Genomic DNA, 24,600 nt, shown 5'->3' with positions numbered 1-24,600 from the left:
GAAATTAGATACTCAGCTCCTGAACATCCTTCTTAAATCATTTCCTGGCATTACTGGATGAGCTGCCTACAATACAGATCTAATGGCAAAAGCAGCTACTGCTTTCTGTTTTATGTTGCTCTGATACTTGTCAGGGAAGAGAGCGAGCAGGCACTCATAGCTGCTGGTAACTACGTTAAAAAACCTGCTGCAGAAAAAAGATTAACCACAGTTATCAAAAGTACAATGACAAGAACCCCGTATCTATACACATGCACATCAATACACAGAATGGAAGTTTAACCTAAATCTGAAACTTTCTTCACTTTCTCTTCACGGTCTTAGAATCCATTATAGCTTTTGCAATTTTTTTTTCCACGGGGATGATTCCAAAAATAAATCTGTCCCCAATGCCCAACAAAATAGCCTTGCTCTAGAGAAAGCTACAGCCCATCTGGCCAGGCACAGGGTGGTGGATAATCTCTGCAGCTCTGCTGCTGAACTTGTTAGCAAAAATAACACTGCGCCCATTTCTATTAGCTCCCATCCAAATGCAAACCTTAATCTTCAGCAGAATTTTTTCCACAGAAAGGAAAAATACTCCCTTCTATGTATACTCCCAGACCTATCTGTGGTTTGAGACAAACAGAAGAGAAAAGTGGGGGATAGGGAAAAGTACAGCAAAGGGAAGGAGGCAGCATAGAAGGAAAAAAATGAAAACAAGGAGAGATTATAACTATGGGAACAATTGGTCTTGTTAACAACTGTTGACAGATAACAGCTTTGGACTTGTTTAAAGTGTCAGAGATGAGAAATCTAGATGTTTGCATTGTTTTGGGGGAGAAAAAAACAGTACAGAGAAGTGTTTAAATGTCCCTGACATATAAAACTAAACTCTGCAGTTTAAAGACAGATTGCTTTGATTCCTAGTGGCATTACCCTGCCACTTCTAAAGATCAGAGGGGCTTGTGAAGCTGTGCGATTGCTGGCATATTCACTACACATGAAGACTGACTATAAAACAAAAATAAATATGAACATTGCATTTCTGACTCTAACAGGCATACTGCCTCTGTCCCTTTTCAGATGGACTAAAGCCTCAGAACAGGAAAATATCAATAAAAAGCTGAGCTCTCTCATAATTCTTATCTGATTTTTTTTTTCCCTCCACACTGCTGCATTGCTCCTCTGTCACCCGCTCATGTATTGTCAGTCCTTACGCACCCATAAAGTAGTGGGAATAAACAAGTGAGAAGAATAACAAAATACAGGAGACAGCACAAATCAGTCAGGAAGAAGCCAAGAAGCCAAGGGTGAAAATTGCTTTGAAAACTATAAATACTACAGGGAAATAGAAGTAGTTCATGGATTTTTTTTCCCTTCTGCAATATCCTATTACCCTCTTCATTGAAAATGGATCCTATGTAACATTTTTATCTACTATATCACTGCAGTTTTACCAGCAAATTTTGCTATTTATAACATATATTGCTCACAGAGTAGATTACCTTTATTCAGACATGGGCCCCATACAGAGCAAACTGAAATGGATTCCGATGTTTATCTTCACTTTACAGAAAAAGAAGCATCTCTAAAACGATTATGGAAGTCACTTCCCTACTGCACAACTAGGCAGATGGCCTCTTTAAAACTGAACAGCTCTTCAATGTTAAGAAAGATGAAGCTTTACATTATGGTCAAAGTTACAAGGTCACCGTGACATTTAAGAAGCTCTACCTCACACTGGACCCGTAAATAAACAGGTGACCTTCTCTCTCAGTGCTTTCAGTTTTCAAGTCTCATCTATTGATGTAGACTCAGAAAATCAAATTTCAACAGTGAAGTGGAACTGGACAAAAGAAAAAAAAAGTATAAGTACGCATACAGATCGTAAAAGGATGCATCAAGTACAAAGTGTTTTGTCCATTTTGTATATGGCATTCCTAAAATTTGCAAGAATTTACTAACTTTCAAAACATTCCTAACTCAGATGAAAGAAGAAAAAAAAGTAAAGTTGTTTTAACCAGCACTAGCAGGGCTGAACTTTTAAGGACCTGTACAAATTATGGAAAACACCTTCACTGCCATAGCATGTCCTATTTCAGACACATCCTTCTGCTAAAACAGAACACGTCTGGCTGAGAATCTTCCATTATCCCTGTAAGAGGGTACTCAGGAACACAACAGTACCTCAGGAGTGCATAAAAAAATAAGCCAGCTCTCTAGTTTCTACATATCTGAATGTTGATATGTACTATGCTATAAGTACAAATATTAAAAATTATACTGCTATAGGAATAAGTGTTTGAATAATTACAAAAATATTTTTCAATCAAGTGTGACTGTATGCACACACGATACACATGGTATTCCCTCCTTTCCTATTAGGCAGGCCTTCTTCCATCTTGCTTTTCACAGTTGGTGCCCTAGACAACTTCAGTCCTGTTTCAACAACAGCCTCCCAGAAAACAATTCCAAGTTGTTCAGGAATTACAATAGACCTCCCTTCCAATCTTTTTTTTTTTTTTTAAACTGAGAATTTGTTTGAAACAATTTTTCACGCACAAAAAAGAAGTTGTTTAGGTGAAGATAGTCAGGATTTTGGTGCTGCAGTATTCTTAATATTTCTAATTTCTAGCAAAAGTACTTGGACATGTTCTGAGCGCAATAAATGCTACAGATGGCTTCATCTCCTCTCTGTATGCAAGCACATCCTTATTTAAACTATAGCTACTATTGATGTGTTCACAGAATAGAAAGCTCTCTAAGGGCTCCACTTGTATGCAGCAGCCACACCAGTTCCCCTTACAATTTCCACTTCTCTAAAAACACCCAGTAGAAGCACTGGACATTCAGTCATTATCTCCCGGTATACTTCAAGCAGTAGATCTCATCCTGCTCTTTGCCCTTTTCCATTTAGCTACATCTTTAGCAGAGATTTTTTTCTTCTCCAAGTCAAGCACAGCTTGGAAAGGAGTTAGTCACAGAAAAGGACCCTTTTGCTCTGGATACAGTAAATAAAACTCTTTCCCCCTCGGCGCTTCTCATGTGCAATCTTCAACTGGTAAAGGGTTGGTATCAAACCATCCCCTGCATACATTTCCTGGATGTGGATGTATGCATGGACTGACAGGCACGTACGTGCTGCTGCACTGCACATCTAAAAGCAGAGCCTCAAGCTGAACATCACAACTTGCCTTTTGTTTTCTTCCCAAGTCAAGCAGCAAATTACACCTAAGAAAAAAATAGCAGGGTGTAGCAGTAGGCAGCTGTGAAAATGAATGATTCGGCAGCAATTGCTACTTTAGCTCGGTTTCTCAAGTGCTGCTTTTAAGAGATCTTTGAAAGACTTGGATAGGCTGAATAGCCTTTCTCTGATCGCAGGGGATGAAGCTCAGTCTCCTTTGCACAACCCTGGAGCAGCAGAATTTCTTCCAGGTACTAAAAGGAGATGTGGAGCAGTGGGAATAAAGGGGAGAAGGCCTTCACAGGCACAGACAGCTAGCTGTGAGCTTTAACCACAACACTGCCCTTTACACAGATGCTGTTCCTTCTCTGACAGAGAAACAGATTGTGAGCAAATGATCAAATTACCACAAGGCAAACTGGTGTGCAAACAAAGTGAATGACAAGCTCTACAGTAGCACTCCATTATTAACACGGTCATATCCCAAGGTCCAGGCTGTACAGATGATGCCCTGGTGAAAAAAATGAGGTTGCCTTACACAAACTACCAGGCACAACCCTAACAGCTCATCTGTGTGCCCTCTTTGTTTTCAGAGACACTCGGCTGCACAAGTACAGAGTCCACAGCCCTCCTGTGCCCTATTTCACCGCCTGTGCAGCTTCCTCAAATGGCTTAATTACAGGCCCCTGGGAAATTTTCACATCGATTAACTGAAATTGTTCTACAAAAGTAAACAATGGACAAAATCCTGTTTGTATTATTCAAACAATTTAGAATACTTGTTACTGAACGAGCGGTGAGAGTGTATTGTGCAGGCCCTTCTGTGTCTGATGCACATCAGCCACATCCAAGGACATTGATACAGGCCCCGGTCACACAATTGTAGCTTGGTGATCAAGATGCAGCAATTCATGCATTTAGCTCTGAAAAGCCTTTTATCGATTCCTGCCTGTTGGCCCAGAGCTGATTACCAAGCATAGCGAGCAGTATTTGGCCCACAGCACGCTCCATTTTGAAGCACACAGCTGGAATCGCCAACATAAGCAAGTGTTGGCAATGTTTAACTCTGACAGGGCTGCTCTGCTACATATGCTATGGGACTGTCCAAATCCCTGGCAGAAAATAAAGTGCCAGTGTTTAAGTAACCAAAGATTTAGAAATTCCGCATTTGTTTACTTTAGAAGCTCTAACTATGCTCCCAAGGATAGCCACAGCACTGAAGGAAGGTTGTTCTGAGGATAATTCATTGCCAAAAGAGAAACCCTTATCAAATAGAAAATCAACAAGAGACAATTTCTCAGATTCATTGCAAGAATTAGCTCTGAACTGAAATATTTAGTCTTTAAACGAAATCTCATTCCTTCCAGAGTCCTGGATCACTTTTATTAAAGACTGAACCTTCCTCACTTTATCACACAAGTATCTGCTGGCAGTGGTTGTAAATCAGGAACTCAGAAGAAAAGCTGAATCTTTATCATGTTTACTGTGTCTTGCTCGTCTCCATTTGTTTAAATCGCCTCCTGTAACAGATTTGCTGAAATTGGTCCAGGAATACTGAAGTGTAGCAAATTTATGTGTGTTTGACAAAGTTGGCTGCAACTAGATGAAAGTTATGAACAACAACAACAAAAAATAAATAAAACCTCTTCCTTTGTATTCATCTTTCACAAGCTCACATAAACATCTGCCCCCTTTTCTGCACCTTATGACACTCTAGAATACAAGGAAGCTATGACTGAACTAGCAGACAAATGAAAGGCACCAACATTAAAAAAGATGAAAAAATCTGAAGTAAATCTTCAATTTCTAAAGCAATACTCACAGCTTCATTTACTATGCTTCTCAGAGCAATGCATCCCTTCACTCTATATTGTTTAAGTACATAGTACATACCTCAGAAAACTTTTTTGTCCTTTTTGCTAAAGTGTTTTGTACAGTGTTGGCTTTTGACTATTAATAACAGCCTGTAACTAATGTCGACCTGAATGCAAGTCCCTAAAAAATTGACTTGGAAATGTATGCTCTATTTGCTCAACTTCCGATGAGTACAAACATTCAATCTTTGAAAGTGATTTATTTCTAAACGCCCATTCCCCCACATTTAATTTTCTGACAAAAATTACCCGTAGGTTAGCAGAAAAGCGAAGTAGCAGTAGTCAGCTGCAGAATTTGTATTGTAAATGCAATTCCAAAGACAACCCTTTGCACAAGCTCCTTTTCCATTTTTTCTACGGCTTTCTTTTCCTGTCTTTAATTGCTTTCAGCAACATTCCAAAATAATTCATTTTTCCTCAATTTATTTTTAAAACTTAGGCACCCACTGAAGAAAAAAAAAAAATGCAAACAATGTTCCTTGTCTAGTCCAGGACTCCTGCTCATGAAACACGATGTGACTGTAGGTTAAAACTGTACGGAATGTGTATTTCTAGCTCCTCTTGCATGGGACCAAAGCACCAAATCATCAAAAGTCATACCCCATTTTCATAATTCTCAGCTACCATAGCTTCATTTTCCAGTCTCCTCATTTCTCGCTAAGTTTCTTCACTACTCTTGAAGGACCTCCTGGTCAATCTATTCATAACAGTTATCCCTGTCCTCAATTGCTCTTGTCCCTACGTGTTTCCCTATAGGGTGCATAGCATCCTATTTGTCATGAACTACTCTCAGCTGTTACATCCAAAATTGCATTATCTCCTTACCTCCAAAACTGAGGGAACTTCTGTTTTGACATTATAATCTCTGTTTCAGCCTTCTGTCCTCCCACTGAAATCAGGAGCACAAATCCCACCACTTTTTTCCTGTTAAGTTCCACAAGGTGCCTCTTAACACAAGAGGAGCCCATGCTGCTTTCCCAAGAGCTTCAAGTCTTTGCCTATGACACTGTAAGCTCACTTCTTAAAAGTGAAAAGAACTATTCAGTTACTAGAGATATAGTATGAAATGGTTTTCCCATCCTCTCAAGCTTGAGGATGTCAGAGTTATCACCATCCCTGAATTAGAATGGAATTTTTAAAATTGCAAAAACTTAATCACATGAAAATCTGAAAGAGAATTGTTTCAGGCTAAATTAACTACAGTGCTTTGATCAAAAGTACTTTGATTTTTTTTTAAACAAAGGTAGAAATTTTCTAATTTTAAAGACCCCAACTTCCATAAAAGCTCCTTTTCTCCTGATCCTACAAAAGAGGCAGCATAGTGCCAATCACTTTCCTAGAACTAGCAAAACTGATTAGTATATTGCTGAGTAGTTATGAGACATCTCTGCTAGCAAGTGATATCTGAAGTCCACTTTTTTGTGCATTTTCACTCCAATTGCATTCTATCATCATCAATATAATGCATCATCTGTTCCCAGATGCACTGAATCCATCAAAAACCAAACCAAAAAAAAAAAAAAAGTACCACTATCAAAATATTCTCTTTCAGCAGCCTTTACTTCTACAGAAGTCCCTTCGTCTCTAGCAATCTACGTTTTTAGTCAGAAGATATGGCAAATTCCTCACCTCTGAAAAGCTGCGTCCCATCTATCATGAGCACTGTGGTCCTCTGATATGGTCTGCAGTAGTTTCAAAACAGAGAATTAAATTGGGATCAGTTCCCAGAAAAGTAGGGGAAAAAAGCTAATATTAATTTTCCTTCCCAGGACTAGAAGTTTCACTCAAAATTAAAGCTCAGATTGTAATGACTCCTAAGGCTGGAAATTTCAGAAAAATACCAAACATGTCACAATTAGAAATGCTAACTCAGCCTAAAAAAAAACCTTTCTGCCTCACCTCATCTCCCTGAGCACATGGGTGGCCTGGGGCTGCCTGAACAGATCAAGGGCTGACCCAGAGTGTGCGCTGACACGATCATCCTATTAGGGGCTGAAGATAAAAGTATAATACTAGGAACTGATGACAGAATTTGCTCTAATCACTTCCACCTACCTTGATAAAAGAGCAAAGGAAATGCCTCTGTCTTAACTATTCAGCTTGGAGAAAACAGATTTGCTATGTTAAAAAAAAAAAAAAAAAAAATCCCAAATAATGCTTTAAAACATCTGTTAAAAGCCTTACACATGTCTATGTACGTCTTCAGTTCTTTCACCTGAAGGTCAGAGACAGAAGTAACCAGTGATTTCTGTCTGCTTGGTACCTAAGCACAGGAAAAATGTGAAAGAGAAAAATGGTACTTGAACTCTGTAGTTCAGGTTCACAAATCATTCTGAAAAATAAACCGTTACCCAAACATTTCAGTTTATTCCTGTGACTGAAAAAACAGATGTGCCATAAGATAGCCGAAAGCTCAGAGAGCTTTTGGGGGTAATCCTCCTGAGAATACCAGCTATTCCCTTTAACTCCGAAGTTGTGTACTTTACACTGCTGCATGCAGAGCAATTTTTAAACAAGAGTTTACTTAAAATAGATAAGAGACCAAAGACATGTGTTTCAAACTGTTCGGATTCATAAGCATGATAACTGACTTACTAAACAGTGTTTATCCAAATGAAGGTGTGAAATCCTCACTGTTTGCCTGTATTAGTTTTAGATGACTTCTAGTACCAACTCTCTTCAAACTACGAATTTTGAGGAGGAAAACAGAACTTCTTTCAATCTGCAATATGCTTGGGAAAATGTGTTCCATACTGCGCTTGTGTGAGTGCTTGCAGTCATCTCAGCTTTTCCCCCATCTCAAAGGCAATTTACCAGGAGGGGTATGGAGCTTCATTTGCAAGCTAACAGCATTGCAATGAAGAGGATTCAAGTCCTTCATTTTAATATTATTGGTACACATTTAAGTGCCACACACTCTTACAGTACCACATAGAGAGATGATCTCAGACCAGAAGAGACTACAAATCGTGAACCTATTTCTGCCAGCTTTACATAAAATAGCTCATTGTAACTACTCCCTATGTACAAGCAAACCAACAAAAGAAATTCCCCTATAATTAGTGAATTTGAGCAGGAAAGAAAAGAATGGAGAAGAATTAATGCCAAAAGTGATTTGTAGAAATAAGGGCCAGGAAGAGTATTTTGTTGTCTTTCTTTTTCTACTAATGTTTTGTGAATTGCGTTATTAACATCTTTTGCTTGAGCTACTCTGGTTTGGTGTATTTCCTTTGATGTCAAAGGGTCTACTTCAATTTATGACAGATTCTCTTCTACCATCACATTTTCAAGTGCAGGTGTCAGAGCTTCATTACTAGTATGGAAATTAGGAATGGATGGCAACATGTAAGACAGCAGACCATATTAACAGCTTAATTATTTTAATTCTTGGTTTTCACATTGGTAGCACCAACAATACTGAGAACTCTTGAAAGGATGCTTATGTACTTCAGTTGTCTTTATTTTATTTTCAGGCTCTTATTCCTGGAACTGGACAGAGCCCCAGCCAGCCAGCTCCCAAACAACCCTGCTGCCAACCAAAGTTGAGCCCATTGGCAAAACTGTAGAGAAGAGGGAGTGAAAGTATGGCTGGGGGGCGGTCTGGTAGCTCGCCCAGGCCACCCCACCACAGGTCCTTAAGTACTTTTACAGACCGGCTTTTTTGGGATACTTCACCATTGCAGATCTTTCTTTTCCTATTGAGCAGCAGCAATTAACACCTCAGAATGGCACATCCTGTGTATTCCTTGACCACGCCACATTCTTCTGTTTGTTAGATGCTTTGAATTGAAACATACTCATCACTTACCTTGGATTACATCATTTGACAAATATTTTTTCCCGTGCAGTTTTGCCTACAATTACACGTTACATGCAATTGCATCATCAACCATCTTTGTAACATTTACTACTTACTTTCAGGGGACAAAATATTCAGTGAGCATCTGAAATTTCATCCAAATCTTTTAGTAATCGAATACAGATGATCTATGGATTTACACTACTTTTTTTCATTTGCATCAAAAAATTTAGAATCTGTTTTATTTGTACCAAATCCTCATCCCAAGCGTTTATGATTTGGTTATAACCAGGAAGCAAAACCAGAAAATCTTCTCATTGTCTATCCAAAATGCATTACACAGTAAGATTTGCCTTTTTAAATAACAGCTACCACAGCTGAGACAATGAAAGTTTTTGCCATACCTATTTTCCACCTTTTAAATAAGTCAAATGTTGTACCATGGAGCCAAAATCAAAATGATAGAGTTGATTAAATTCTGAAAAGAATAAAACAAGCAAGTAGTGCCCCAAAGCCTACCTGTCTGCTCGTACTGTTTTAGAGAACAAAGTGAGGTATTTCTGTGTCAAAATTTCTATCAGAATCATATATGTGAACACAAATGGGACAGGGTTTTACTCTGAGTCATTAAATCCATTTCCTTACTGCTATGGTGTACCAGGTCTGCCTGGGCTGGAGTTAACTTTCCCCGCAACAGCCCATGCTGTATTATGCTCTGCACATGTGGCTAGAACAGCAATGGTGTCACACCAGTGTTTTGGCTATTGCTGAGGAGTGCTGGCACAGCATCAGGACTCCCCAAAGTCCCCTAGAGCCAGCAGATTGGGGTGGGCAACACACAGGGAGGGGATATCACCAGGACAGCTGACCCTAACCAACCAAAGGGATGTTCCATACCATGTGGTGTCACACTCAGCAATAAAAGGTGGGAAAGGGGAAGGAGAGGGGGGCTCTCCTTATGAAAACGTCTGTCCTCCCAAACAACCACTGTGTGTATTGAGGCCCTGCTTCCTGGGACGTGGCTGAACATGGCTCATTAATGGGAAGTAGAGAGTAATTGTTTTTCTTCCCTTTTTGCTTCCATGAAGACTTTGCTCATTTTTATTTCCTCCTCTTTCTTTTCCTTTTAAGGAAATCATCCTTACCTCAACCCGTGAGCCTTTTTTCATTCCAGCATACTGCCTTCTCCCCCTCTTCTTCTGAGGAGGGGGAGTGAGAGCACGGTTGTGGTGAAGTTTGGATGCCAGGCAGGGTAAAAACACCACACTCAGGTGCCCACAACAGCAAGGCCTTCTAGGAACTTGTCAAGCTCCATCCTAAAAGCAGCTAGCTGTTCTAATTTCCACTTGCATTTATTTCTGCCCACTACCTATTATCACAAGCTATTCTAAAAATAACCTTACCTTACAGAATTCTTCTTTTCTGCTTACCTCCTAATATATTCATAGAAAAACTAATATTCCCTTTCAGCCTTCACCTTGCTAAGCTAAACAAGAATAAGAAAAAAAAAATGAAGAGACGTGACATCTTCCATCTTCCTCATTATTCTAATAGCAATCAATTCTTTGTACTTGTTCAGTTTTCATTTTCTCTTTAATATGGGTGACCATGCAGTACTCCAGGTAAGGCCTCTTCAGGGACCACACAGTAATATTCATCCCTCTCTCTTTTTACTGGATTTATCTTGATAGATAGACTGGGCATTTTATATTTTAAACATTAGCAACTCTTTTCAAATTAACGATTTCCACCCCCCTTTTTCCTCCAACTTAAGCCATTATTTATTAGGTGATACTATGTCAAATGCTATAATGAAATTCCAATAGATAAGATCTGATACATCATCTTTGTTTAGCAAAACTGGCACCAGATCAAAAGAAAGCAGTAATGTTAATTTCATGTAATTTATCTTTCAAAAACCACTGTAGCATTTTAATTCCATTTTACTCCATGTCTTCAAGCTGCATTTTTGTCAATAGGCTTGAAGGCAATTGTGGTCCGTTTTACTGACCTGCAGTTTTCATGAGGACTTTTGCCTGCTTCTCAAATACTTCTTTATTTGTAACTCTGCTGGTCTCTGGAATACCCTTTTGCTTTGTTTTAAATATTTCCAGGTGGAACCACAACAGTTCTGAGAATTCGGAGATGGAGATTATCTCAGAAATCCTTCTCAAGTGTACTAATAATTTGAATTAATACACTTGAGTGTACTAATAACTTGAATTTCTAACCTGTTTAAAGTCATTTCAGTTTACATGCTCGCTTTCCATTATCCCTCTCACCTCAATATCACTATTTTTATCTAGAAAATATGCAGTTGGTTCTGGGGTGCTAGACCAATGAGTATTCTTTATCTTTACATGCACAAGTCTATATTCTTTCATAATTTCTAAATCATCTCCCAGATACTTATTTATCCAGCTAAACGTCTAAGTATTTCCCTTTAGCTGGGTTAAGTTTTCCCAATACATTTAGCAACTTACAAGTGTTCTCCATATTTGAGTTCCCAAGCTCTCCAGGAGTTCCAGCTGTAGTAGCAGTCATGGCTAACAAAAATTCCAAGACCCTACAGAATCTCTAGCCCCGCAACGACTCCACCAGCAGCATAGTGCAAAGCACCTGTGCTGCTGAGTCTGTGTCTGAGGCCTTGTAGAGGCACAATCACTATAAGTCACACCCAAACTAACTTGGAACTAATTTCAGATAGTTTAAAACTGACTTGAAACTTACAGAGCAGAGTACGGTGCCAAAGCAGTTAAATCCTCAGCTGGTCAGCCTGTTGGAAGTTGTAGTCATGGCAGAAAGTCTGATACAGACAAACCTGGGATGAACACAGACAAGGTAGATTTGATATCTTATTTTAATATGTATGTATCTGCTGGAGTGAGCAGAATTGATCAAATGGATGACTGCTTCTCAGTTTAGCATCACATTTGAAACCATAACTGGTTTTCAGATGTTCTTTCAAAAACACACAGGCTCCATCTACTCTTTCCTTCTCACTGTAAAGCAAGTCAGACTGACAAGTTTACAACATCAAAGACTGCTTTTGAGTTTTACACTAGCAGTCAGAAATCACATGGAAAAACAACAATGATTTTTAATGTTCATGCATTAGCTCTGTAAAACTTTAAAAATAAAGCTGTTAAAAAATAATTTTCCTGTTTAAAGTAGAAGATGGCTTGTAAGTTCAACTACACGGATATATGTGCACAAGTACACATGCCCCCAAACCCCCAAGCCTAGCATCCTACAGAAAAATAAAAGATAATCTGGAAAAAAAAAAAAAAAAAAAAAAAAAAAAAAAAAACTCTCCTGCTGCTGTGCTGGTTTTGACAGGGTTAAGTGTGCAGTCCTCATATCGCACACTTGTAGTGCCCATTCAGATAAATGGGTTTCATTTTATTGTTTACTTGTAGTTGATAAGGTTCTAGGATTGATTCTGGTGGCTCACAATGCCTCCCAGGCACAGGATGTTTTTCTTACTACTGCATGCAATGCCTTTCACAACACAGTGGTTTTCTCTATGAAAGGCAGGCAACTAAAACATTAGCCAAATCAGTTTTTCCATCTTTGTAAAATGAAGAAAATTCTTAACATGAAATCATTTCTATGCCAGCACAACAACCATAATAACCCTAAATATCAAGAGAGCAGGACAGAAAGGATTACTTTTTGCCTTTTCTGTCTGTGTTGGACAATACGAAGACCCTGTGGAATCCATGATTCACCTTGTTAAACCACACCTGGAAAACTACCTAACGTTGTTTCACAGAAGAAAGTTGTTTTTGTGTGTTTTTTTTTTTTTTTTTTTTTTGGTTGGTTGGTTTTTGTTTGGTTGGTTGGTTTTGTTTTGTTTTTTAACTGGATTAATTAGAAGTATCAGCAATTCAGGTTCCTAAAATTGGGAAAGGAAGCCTCTCTCCTCATTCATCTTCATCTCAAATAGAATTAATATTAATGCCTGGTGAACTCCACAAGGATCTGCATGAGTTCGCAATGGGAGATACAGCGCATCTGATTATTTCAACAGAATGCTAAAATCAATATTGCTTGCATCAGTTCCTCACCTTGTCACTGACTTCCACAGTCTCAAAATAGGCACTGCTGTAATACCTTCATCTTTGCATCCATATGTAAAAGATGGATACTAACATATAATTACCTAACAGAAATGTCAGTAACATTCTTCATTATTAGTAAACAAGTTTTAAGACTTCATTTTTCATTAATTCAAAGAAGCCGGATAACTGATTTATTATCTGCACAGTCTGGTGATTGCTTTGAACCTCCAACACTGGAGCCACCTTTTTGCACAGTATTTCTGCTTGTGATCTTATCACGAAAATGCAAAGATCATTAAAATGACTCAGTTTTAGATAATATTTTCATGCTTCCTGTGAGAATTTGGAGAATACATATATGTTTGTCCGTAGACTTCAGAAGAAAGCTAGCTCTAGTGTTTATATATATGTACCCTGGTCAAAACCTGCTACAAGTATTTGAGACTTCTGAGTTTTCTTTAATCTCCTCCAGCTCTTTCCTCCATGTTAGCCTGCCATAAATTGGTGCTTTGAGGCTGGCTGCACAAAAGAAGCCCACACTGCAATAGCAACTGCAGGACACCTGCATCCCATACATCCTGCCTTCTCAGGGAATCCCTGCCCATGGACAGCACCCAAAGCCCAGCTGAGAGAGTGGCCAACCCTGTCGGCAGTATCTGCGGGGGCAGCCCCTTCAGCTGCCACAGCTACCTTTTCCAGAGTTTACCAATCTAGCAGCAGAGGGAACAGAGCAAATCAGGTGGCATACCCTCAGCTCCCACAATTTAAAAGCCAGACTGCTTGCATAAAGTTATCTAGATGGCTGTTAAAGGCAATGCCGTGATTTACAGCAGCGGTGAGAGCAGCAGTAGCGCAATCACAGCAAACATGAAAAGGATCACAAATCAGAGCCCTTCCCAACTTCACACCAAAGACCACAGCGAGTAAGAAGTGCCAGAGAAGGGGGATTCAGTCCTGCCTTTCCTCAGCAGTTACATCCCGCCAGCCCCCAGGAGGACAGGCCCACTCAGAGCAGCGCTGCCGCTAGACCTAAAGGCCTGGAAGCGGGAAATGCAAATCCTACACCAGACAGAGCAGGGGAGCAAATCCCAGTCTCTGACATATTGAGTGATCACATTAGTGGTATGATAAAAAGGTGCAGAATGTTTGGGTCAAGGGATTTAAGTCAAGTGTACTCTTTTAGAAATATTTGAGGAAAAACTCGTTGGCTTACCATAGCACAATATGTTCAGTACCAACTTGGTGCCTCCAGAGCCAGTTCTCTTATACCCATGAGGAATTTCACACCTGTGTCTGCACTTTCCTTTCAAATTAGCTGCTCATCAACTCTATTACTAAACAAACATGAAGCAGCTGTAGCTCTCAGACTATGATTAAAATTAAACCCTTCAAATCCAGCCTAGCTTACAGAGCCTCTGTACAGTTGTACTCAATTGATTAACTCCAACTGGTTCACTACTAAAACTAATCTATTAATTTAACAGTCTGAAAAAGCTTCAGATAAAGCATTTCACATGAAGGGGATCCAAATGATATTTCAAGTAAAACACAGAACGATGATGCAGCTAAAATGCTTTAAGAAAAATAAATAATTTATAGTTTTAAATTGCCTTTTTTTTTTTTTTTTTTTGCCTTAGAGCAGTTAAACTGTGGGTTCTTTTATTGATTCACCATTCATTATTTTGCTTTGCAAAACACTGAAAAAGAAGAAGAAGAATGATGTTAGTGGTCTTCTAGCAGAGGTAAGGGAAGATCCTAGGAGTTAGAAGCCGATGAGCCCACGAGCCACCACGCACACACTACCTATGGCAAAGTAAAAACTGCGTGCTTAGCAGGGGTCTGCGTTCCACCTAGACTACAAAGCAGGCTTTCGATCTGAACTTTGCAGAATACATACCCTCTCCGTGCAGTCAGGGAAATAAAGGAAAAGACAAATGGGTCTAATCGCATTATCCTGTTAAATCATGATCTGATGCATAAAATATTATAGAACTAGTTCTATATTTTATAAAACACTAGGTGAACCAGTGTTCCCCTGCATGAACATTCAAAACGCTTCATGAAACACTTCTTTGCCTTTACAGCTTCCTTTTAAGCAAGGGAAGATGTGAGTCTGCATGAATACTTCTCTGCTGCTTGCGGCAACTCATAAATACAAGCATTACTGACCCAGTCACATACTCTCATTTTTTTTGTTTCTACTTTAGGTTGAAAGGTTTTGTCTCACGATCCACATTGTTTTCACTGGTACGCTGGAAGTGCTGCCAGTATCTCGCCCACAAGATGGAGCTGGGTGTGGATTCCTTTTGACACTGCCTCCATCCCCACCTGTCCATCATATCCTATGGTACACCCCAGAGTACACAGGCTCTCAGAAAGAAAATCATAGTACCATCTAACGGTTCTAAGAAAACAGCCTGAGGCACTACATGGTCCCAGCACTAGGAATCTGTCTCTGAGCCAGATGGACACGTCATAGGCTCTAAAAACTGGCACACAATTGAGAAAACTGTCTGATTTACTTCTCAGATTGTAACATTTAAAAGCCATGCCAAACTAATGTGAAAAAGAAAAGTGGGTGGGGGAAGATGTCTGTAACAGGACTCAAAACTCTTCCATGGGAGATTGGAAGAGATTAAAGGCAAAACTGCTGTGGTTAGAGTTCATTTCACAGATGAATGAAGCCACCACACAGCATGCAGCCTGTGGAGGGCACAAGGAATCTCATTACCCTTCAGGAGGACGAAGGGAAGAAACAGAAGACCCCGAGGATCTAACCCTTCGGCCATCACCTGAGAGGATGGCCGCAATGCATTTCTCATGCCAAGAGCAGGCCACAACCCCAGCAGTAGCCAAAACCATGTCACCAGCCCATCCAAAATTATTCCCTAGTCTCTCTGCAGGGACAGGCTTTGTAGAGGCATAAGGCAGTATTGTGCATCCAGCCAAAACGAGCCCTCTGTCACCAACATCAAAGAGGACATTTGAAATGCCAGATGCCACCAGCTGCTCTTCCTCCTTCTGCTAGCAGGGGACTCACAGGTACCTTCAGGAAACATAAAGGTCATCTCCTGATGGCTTTCATCTGAATCACACTCCCACACTGACGCGCCCTTCTGCAAGGGCATCACTGGCACCAAGGCTTAAAGTTAACTTACTCTGAAGCTCAGCAGCAGGGCAGAGCAGAGTGAGGTGCAAAAGCTGTCAAATGCTCCAAGCACTCAACCTGTTAGAAGTCTGATACAGAACCAGGATCAACACAATGTCAGTTTGATAGTCATTGCTAATATGCATGTATTTGCTGGAGAGAGCAGAGCTGGCCAAAGCTTCTCAGTCTAGCATCACATTTGAAGCCGTAAGTGCTTTTTAGGCACACTTACCACTGGCAGCAAGTCTGGGAAGTCCTGTCGTATGCCTCCCCGTGTACAAGAGGAAACAAGCAGTGGCACCACCAAACAGTCTTAGCATATTTACCAGCTCCCACACCCCCAGAAGCAGAGGGAGGAAAGGCCTGGTGCCATCAGGTCAGGGGAGTGAAATAGTGGTACATAAAGGAAGGGAGCGGGTTCCATAAAGCATCCATGAGCCTGACAGATCCCTCCATGCTTTTCCTTGTTGAGTTTTCACCATCATTTGGTGGATGGATGCTCTATTTGCATGCATGGGTACAGGTGATCTGGACCTTCCTTGGCCAAAAAGCCTTGCTTTCTTACTAACTGTGCTGCCTCTACAGCCCAGCGCAGCAGGGGAGCACTGAGGTGCCATGACCGGTGGCCTGGCTCGCAGGCCTCGCTTCTTGCCTCACACCACGAGACTACCAAAATCATTTTTAGACTAACAAAGCTGCTCAACTTAAACAACACAAGCCTATTCTCTGGATTTCACAGTACTCCTGAGGGGAAAAAAAAAAATAAAAAAAAAAAAATAACTGCTGCTCTTTTCCTTTTTCTTTGCTCTAACTTGAGCCAGCTGCACTCGCCTTCCGTTTGCCTCGCTCAGGACAGAGCGATGTCCCTGTCTCCAGGGGACAATGAGGTGTGTGGCTATGGTGCACATGGCCAACATGTCTGACCGCGGATTGCCCGATCCTGTCGCTGAGGCCTCGGCAGGACATTATTCCCCTTTAGCTGGGCTGCTTGAGGCTTTCTGCTGGACACTTGGGAGCTCCAGCCATGGGTACGAACCAGATATTTCATACCTCTGAGATACAGTAATTCTAGACACCTCAGGCAGGGATGAAGCCTGAACTAGATTTTGGTCATTTGCAAAGACAATGGCAAACACAGGGCCCTACCAGTGCTAAACTATTCCCCTGGAGCACAACGCAACCGGATCTGACTGACACACATTGCACAAGAATAAGCATGCAAGGCAGGCCCTGGGTGACTTTCAGGTCTAGTGCTCCAGACAGGTTACAGCAGACCCTCACACGCAGCCCCCCTAGGGACTCTAGACTCCCAGAGATGTCAAGAAACAGTATGGATAGGGCTCAGTGCTCCATTAAGAAGTTAATTGCATAAGTTACACCACATCTGTTGCACATGCCAGAGAACTCTGCCTGGATTACTCCCTGGGACCCCGCTCCAGCCAGACACTACGCTGGGATGCACTGAACACCTCAGCCAGTCTCCCTGACTTCACCTTTTATGATCTAAACCAGATCACAACTTGTCACAACATAGTTTCATGAAGCTGTGACAGCAAAAGGGCTATTTTTATCTTTGGCAAATTAGGTTTGGGATTTTCAGGAGCAGGAGAGACCCCTTCAGCAAAACAAAGCTTAATTGGGAAAAAATATTTTGTTCTGCACGTAGACTGTAAGCAAAACACTGATGTATCTGACGGTACGTTGTGGGGAAAAGAGTCAGAAAGCAGGTGATGCATGCTGAAATGTTCTCTCTCCTTCTCTCTCAGGATCACGATGTGGGAAGATCAGCAATTTCAACTCCCACTCACTTACCTGCTGTGACAGGACACAAGCCAACAGATGTTGCCAACTCAAAGCACTCAACAATCATTAGTCAGACCAAAAAAAAAAACTCACAGCAATGGCATATAAAAGCAGTATTTTTAAAAAACAATACATATGGTTGCCTTTTGTTCTGCCTTTCAAAGTTTTACACTCTTACAATCAGGTTTTATGTCTTCTTCATAAACGCGAAGGACAGGAACCCTGCTTTGTGTTGTATTTTTTCGGTGGAAGTTAAAAGCCTGACATTACTCATTCACTCAAATTACTGAAGCTCAAAAAAAAAAAAAAAAAAAAAAAGTCAAGCAGTCAAGCTGCATTAGAACGGAGAATGCTGCCATCTCTGTCTGCCTCATCTCAAAACAGTTTCCATATACTGTGTTATGGCTTAGAAACTTTATTTCCTAATGGAAATGAGTGCGAACTCAGGACCTGTTTTGTTCTGCTTGTGCTGCTTTTAGAAAGTATAACACAAAAAGCAGGGCAAAACAGACTTACTAGATACCCGTGCAAAATTAACAACAAAAGAACAGCTAGATATTGATCATGGTCCTGATTAAGGTAAATATTTCTTAAAATTTCTAAAATTGCCTTTCAACTGCTTCAAAACCTAATAAATATTGTTACAATTTGGAGGCTCTTTGGATGAAAAACAAGTATGACAGTCTGAGTTAGGCTGCCACAACTATGCAGAAGTGTGTTTATTTCTCTTTTATATTTGGCCCAAGAAGGAAAATAAAACACATTTGGAACCACTATCACTTAATCCTATACATTCACAAGGAAGTGAGTGGACAGGGAGAACCAACAGCTCAGAAGTTCCTTCAGAGCAAAAAGCTTTCTCTACCTTTGCCTAGCCTGCACCTATTCTGTATGCAATAGCCTACAAGTCTCCCTCCTACCTCCACAATTGCTACATCCATACAAAAGCATTTTTAAAACACACTCACTGCCACTGCATTAATAAAATTGCCTTTTAGGGGAAGTGCATCTGCATTCATGACAAATTACATGGAATCGGGAGCTATGGAGGATAAGAGAGGAAAATCACTTAGAATAGCTCTTCAAATTCAAATGGGCAATGAAAACAATCATAGCAGGTAAATGAGCTTGTCCTTTTAGAAAAAAAAAATACAGAAAGAAATTATCTGGTAATCCTGGGGGAGAGGAAACATAATTTACAAAGAAAAAGTGCACAGTTCTATGGCCTGGGAGGACGGCAGCACTGACAACGAACACCCTGCCAAGGATTGGCTCTCCTTTTAAGCTCTGCCAATTCATATCCCCATTGAATTTATAAAGGACATCCATGTTGTCTCACAGGACACAGGGTAAGAAAAATATATGGCCTGAAGGAAATTCACATACTCTTGAAGAAAAAAAAATAAAGAAAAGAAACAGTTTTAGGAAAACAAAATAAAAATACAAGAGCTCTGGCTGGTTGTTTCCCTAAAAATCTTTGGTCTGGGCCAAAAGACAAGCTGTACCATCACAAAAGGGACCAGTGGGGAAAGGTGAGGTACACCCCCCTGTAAGCCACCTCTCTGCCGATGGAAGGCTGCCTTAACTCTTCCTAGCCCATGCAAAACCACCTGTTTATTTCGTACTAAGTGGCAAAAGAAATACAAAAAGGAAGAAATCTGTTTTGAAGCATTCGATAAACACTACACAGAAATGACATTTAGATTAAATGAAATACACATATATATATGTAGGCTAAAAAAAGAGAACAACCACAACAACAGTCTGTATACATGAAATGTAGACTGCCCACTTCATTTTCTTTCCCCATGGATGTTGGGGCTTTCCTAAAGACATAATAAACTCAACCACAAATAACAAGGGAAAGGAGGCTCACTTGAGACGAGAATAAAAGTGCATTCCAGAGAGGTAAAAGTCTGCATGGGAACACACAGCACAAAGCAGGTAACTTGCCACAAAATCCTGTCATGTTTAATTTATATGTGAGTCTACCTGCAATACAGTACCAGTGGATTGGGGAATGGGCTTTCAACTACACTTGCATCAAGCAGGCTAGTTATTTGTCAGGAAACGTCAAAAAAATATCAAATACACTCAACTTACAGAATCAAATTTCCATCCCATAAAAAAACAAAATTACAGTGTATAGCAATAAATTGTTTCTTAAGCACTGGAAGCAATGCAGTTTGATTTTTCACTCATTAGTGTCCCATGATTTACAAGGAGTTTTTCCTCACAGACTCTTTCCCATATGAGGGTTCTCTCCCATCTCTAATATGGGAGTTCACACTGTAGCCTGTCCATCCATCAGGGAAGTTATAGGCCTTCTTCCTAACAACTCCTTCAGAACTCACCAGAGTTTAATTATCTTCATGACTTCCATTTATCCATTAAAGTAGAACTCAACTGACCAGTTCAGAAATATTGATACAAAAACAGAGACCAACAGGCAGAGAGAGAAATGCATTTGTATACATACAACAACCTCCTTAGTAAATCAGGATAAAAATCAGAGCAACCAGTGGAAAAGAATCCCGGAATGTGTAAAAAGTAGACATGATATGGCACTGGAGATGGAATGATGGCCTGAGGCCAAGTAAATGCCATACAGAGTTGGTGCCTGTGTGAGATTACTGTACATTCAAGGTTTCCTATTTATTTCTCTTTTCATTTCCCCACTGTCCAACAGAAAGGGACTTTGGAGAGTGCACTGTCTGCCACTGCTAAGCTGTACTGCAGTGGTCCCAACATCTGGAGAAGCAGACATTGGGAAGGTCTGGCTACCTGCAAAAGCATACCCACAATAATTTTACAGAGCAAGAATGGAGGAAAGTGAGGGAGACAGGGATCAGGCAGAGCAGCAGCGGAGAAGCCACAACCATCACAGGAGCCCTGAGCACTGGGGCTCCATCCTGCCCCTGACGGGCTCAAAACCCCTTCCTATTTTCCAAATGCTCCAACTAGTATGCCATTTTGAGAATATTTACTCATCTGTGCTAAAAAAAACTAACACTAGCATTTTAGGTTTTAAAAAAGGTAATTTCGGGTCACATTTAAAATTGAGAAGCCGTAATAAAAGCATTTTCAGCATGCAGGATTTGAAGTGCCAAGAATCAAATTAGCTTTTTATATACATCTGTCATGTCACTGTGATATGCACCATCATGTCCTGGGGATGCATCAACACTCTCACACAACTGCTGCAGAACATTATGAGAAACCACCGCAACGTTCCTGCGTATGTACTTCGTCCCACCGGGAAAAATTAAAATGTAGTTGCTCTGGTTCTAACTCACATCAGATTTCACTCCTTCTGTAAATGAGTAAACAAAACTGGATCAATCTTCACTGTTACATCAGTCAGCAGCTTAGATATTTCACAAGGGCCCCATACTTATAAATGAAAGCAAGAAAAAGCACACAGACTATTTGTCAACTCTGCTACCAAGAGAGCTAATTCAAGTTTCTTTGCTTTGGGAAGGTATTTCTCTCTCTCTTAACATAAATAAACAAGACAGAAGAAAACTCCAACGTGACCAAGTTTTGGTTTGGGCTCTTAGGACACGAGGCTACATCCATGGACACTCAGTTTCAGCTCTGCACTTCCATAGTGTCTACAGGAAACATTGTTTGTAATGATTCCCTTCAAACTTAAACGATGAAAGCGCACATTTTGCAAATGACACCTCAGCCAATCTGCCCCATCTGCATGAGAGATGGCAAATGATTTCACTCTTTAGGCATTCAAAATAAAATGCACATGCGGCAAATTCCAAGCTGGCAGGAAAAAAATCCAGTCATTAAAAAAGTGATTTGTTTTCTACATTTGCAAACACAAAGGCTCCATTTATTTCCGTTGCCATAAGGAAAATGGACTGCTCTATTTTTTTAAACAGTTGTAGCCAGCACATTTTGGAAATGTTTTAATTTCAAAAATACTAACTAGCAAATTAGAGTTTAAATGGCTTTTCTAAAGTAGCACCATTTTAGATACGGTTTTCTGATTGAGGGCATCACTTTGCCCTGCAGGAAAAGATTTCACTGTCTTCTGTATATATGGTAGTGATGCCTGTTTGTTTCTGCAGTCGCTAAATTAAAAAAAAGAAACCTAAAATAGGTCAATTGTAAATAAAAACGTATCTGTTAATAAGAAGGTATATTTCATATTTTAGGAGGCTAATTTTCATTTAAAATTAGAAGTTTATGGCCTCTGTCCCTCTGCCTGTTCCTCCATCTCTTTACAACGTGGAAATTAAACCAGCAAACACAATTGATATGGCCTCATCCTAAGGAAGCTTATGGCCATGCTTCACTTTACACATTGAGTTGCTTAATTGAACTCACTGGGGCTATTCCCAGTGCAAAAATGTAAGTATGTGTGTAATTCTTTCTGGGATCAGGATATGTAAAGGTGATCTGTAATGAAAATAAAACCACTCCTTTTTTATTTTTATTTTTTTTTTAGAATTTTTTAATCTGCTCTGATTTTTGTGGTTATAGCAGCCTCTGGTGGACAAGTAGCAAAGTATAAATCTCATGCACTTCTGTCATATAAACACATATTTTAAAATACAAACCACTTTGACTTGCTTTTGTTTTTTTAAAAGTTAACAAGAAAAATGACAATTGCCTTAGGTAACTACTGAAAATGTTGAACTTCGAAAACTTTATACTCTTAACCACGAGTGGGCAAGATATCTTTGCTTCCTAAAATACTAAAATGTTACCTTTTTCCCCTCCCATCATCCCTCCCAGGAAAGTATTTAAGATTTCTGAAGTGTTGGTAATGGCAAATCAATGTATACAGACCTGCTTTGACAAGAGTATATAAATATTCCCCTTATGCTAAGGTTGTACAGTTAAGCAATCAAAAAGTAATAAATCATAAATAAAGTTGTCAGGTTAAATAACCAGAGCTAAGGAAACAATAGGGACCCCCCCCCCCCCCCTCGATGATTTTCTCTCCACAGAATCAAGGCTTAAATAAATAAATGAATAAAACCCCAGAACAACCAAAACACTTAAGAACAACTTAGCATGCAGTGTCAAAGCAGGGCGATGGGTGTGCTGACAGGCATTCTTTTTGCTTCACTCTTCTTCTGTGCTTGTTTCTAATTCCTACACAAATTGCTCTCTTATTTTTCTTATTCACTTTACTAAAATTTACACATACCTCTTTAGAATCAGTAAAAAAAAAAAAAAAAAAAAAAAAAAAAAAAAAGTAGTTAATGATAAAATGAGTCAAATAAAATTACATTTTTTAAAATTGCTTTGTGCTGATGCTAGCTTGATTTAGTTTCCAAGCGCCTGTAGACAAGAGTATGTAGTACAAAAAATGGATATACTGAAAATACTTTTTGACTGAGAACAAGCCATTTTATCTACCACCAAAACCAAGGAAGGAAACTAAGTAACAACCACTCTATTATTGATTGTAAAACTCTAGGATGACAGTGCCAAAAGGTTTCTAGAAGTCAGGCAATAATCTCTAGAAAGGTGAAAACTGGAAACAGAATGTATGTGAGGATGAGGTTGAAAGCAATGGATGGGTTGCTAGCAGTTTAACGAGGTATCTTAGTTTTGTAATTGGAAATACAGATGTTCTCTGGCCCTTCACACATGGTAAGACATGTGGGACCTTCACAGCCTCACTGGATACAAGCCTTTGCAAACACAATTCCCCATTTGAGCTCCATTAAGAAATCAGAAGCAGTCAGCAAGGAGCCCATCATTGCCTGAAGCTTTCTGTAGTCTCTGCTTTTTCAGTTTTTACTTGAAGCCCTAATTACAGAGATCCACGTTCCAGGGACTGGGAAATCAATAAATCCATAAAGTCACCTACTGTCTACTACAGTAGTGCCCTGCTTCAAGTTACCCACTTCCCAAATGCTGACCAAAGAGAGGAGTGTCTTTCAGTAACAGACCACAGCGGGTGAAGACACAGGCAGGAAGGCAGTACGCCAGGGACACAATAAAAAAGCATTTTGAATCTACGTGCACCAGCAGCCTGATTCAAGTACTGCTTTTACTGACAAGCCCATGCCTCTTCCCAGCCTCCTTCTCCCCAAAGCTCCAAAATGGGAGACCTGCCAAAAACTCCTGTGTCCATTACAGACACACTGTTGTCTTCATTTCACATGGCAGATGTAACCACTCCAACACAGCTTGCAGACAAAAATGTGGGGTTACTCGCATTAGGCATATAGATAAAAATTAAAAGCATTTCTGTGAGAAATCGCAGGGTCCTGGATGCAATCAGAGTATCTGCAGAAGACATCTGCAGTCATCAGCAAACTCCCGGGTCTTTCACTGAGAGAAGTTGCACATGTAGTTTTATCTCCCAGACATGATTTCAGCGATTGTAAAGACCTTAACATAACTGCACGAACCTCATTTATTACTTGCAGGAGGAACTTACTTGTGGGAGCTTTGTAAGCATCGGCAGGTGATGAAATGAGAAGTCAGAGGGAAGTAACACAATGTGAGCACCTGGGTATGCGTCCGTGAGATTTGACAGAGGTGGTGTCCTTCACTTGACCAGTTTAATCAGAAGCAAACAACATTTGGGGCACAAAACCCCTTTGTTTGGTGTGAAGTGGAAACAACAGGCTGGGTGATAAAACGTAAATTAAAAACGACTGCTGCAATTTGGAGCCTGATTACACGTGTGCTACTGAGGTCGTTCCCAAAAGGAGAACGAATGGTATCTGTTAAGAAGGTGGGGCTAAAGGTGTCTGTTTTGGTGT

At 40.1% G+C, this 24,600-nt stretch overlaps 1 long non-coding RNA gene across 1 annotated transcript; it reads right to left on the bottom strand.

Moving 5' to 3' along the window:
* Positions 1-10,836: 10,836 nt before the first annotated feature.
* On the bottom strand, positions 10,837-24,565 carry LOC119716847 (uncharacterized). The gene is made up of 3 exons (XR_005265588.2): positions 24,273-24,565; positions 11,570-11,660; positions 10,837-10,970 (listed from the first exon to the last, which is right to left on the bottom strand). It is a non-coding gene; the product is annotated as an uncharacterized lncRNA (long non-coding RNA).
* Positions 24,566-24,600: the final 35 nt, after the last annotated feature.

Source organism: Anas platyrhynchos, chromosome 4 (genome assembly GCF_047663525.1).
Source record: "Anas platyrhynchos isolate ZD024472 breed Pekin duck chromosome 4, IASCAAS_PekinDuck_T2T, whole genome shotgun sequence".
Taxonomy (NCBI): domain Eukaryota; kingdom Metazoa; phylum Chordata; class Aves; order Anseriformes; family Anatidae; genus Anas; species Anas platyrhynchos.
Note: the sequence above shows the minus strand (reverse complement) of the source record. Positions and strands in the feature narration are given on the sequence as shown.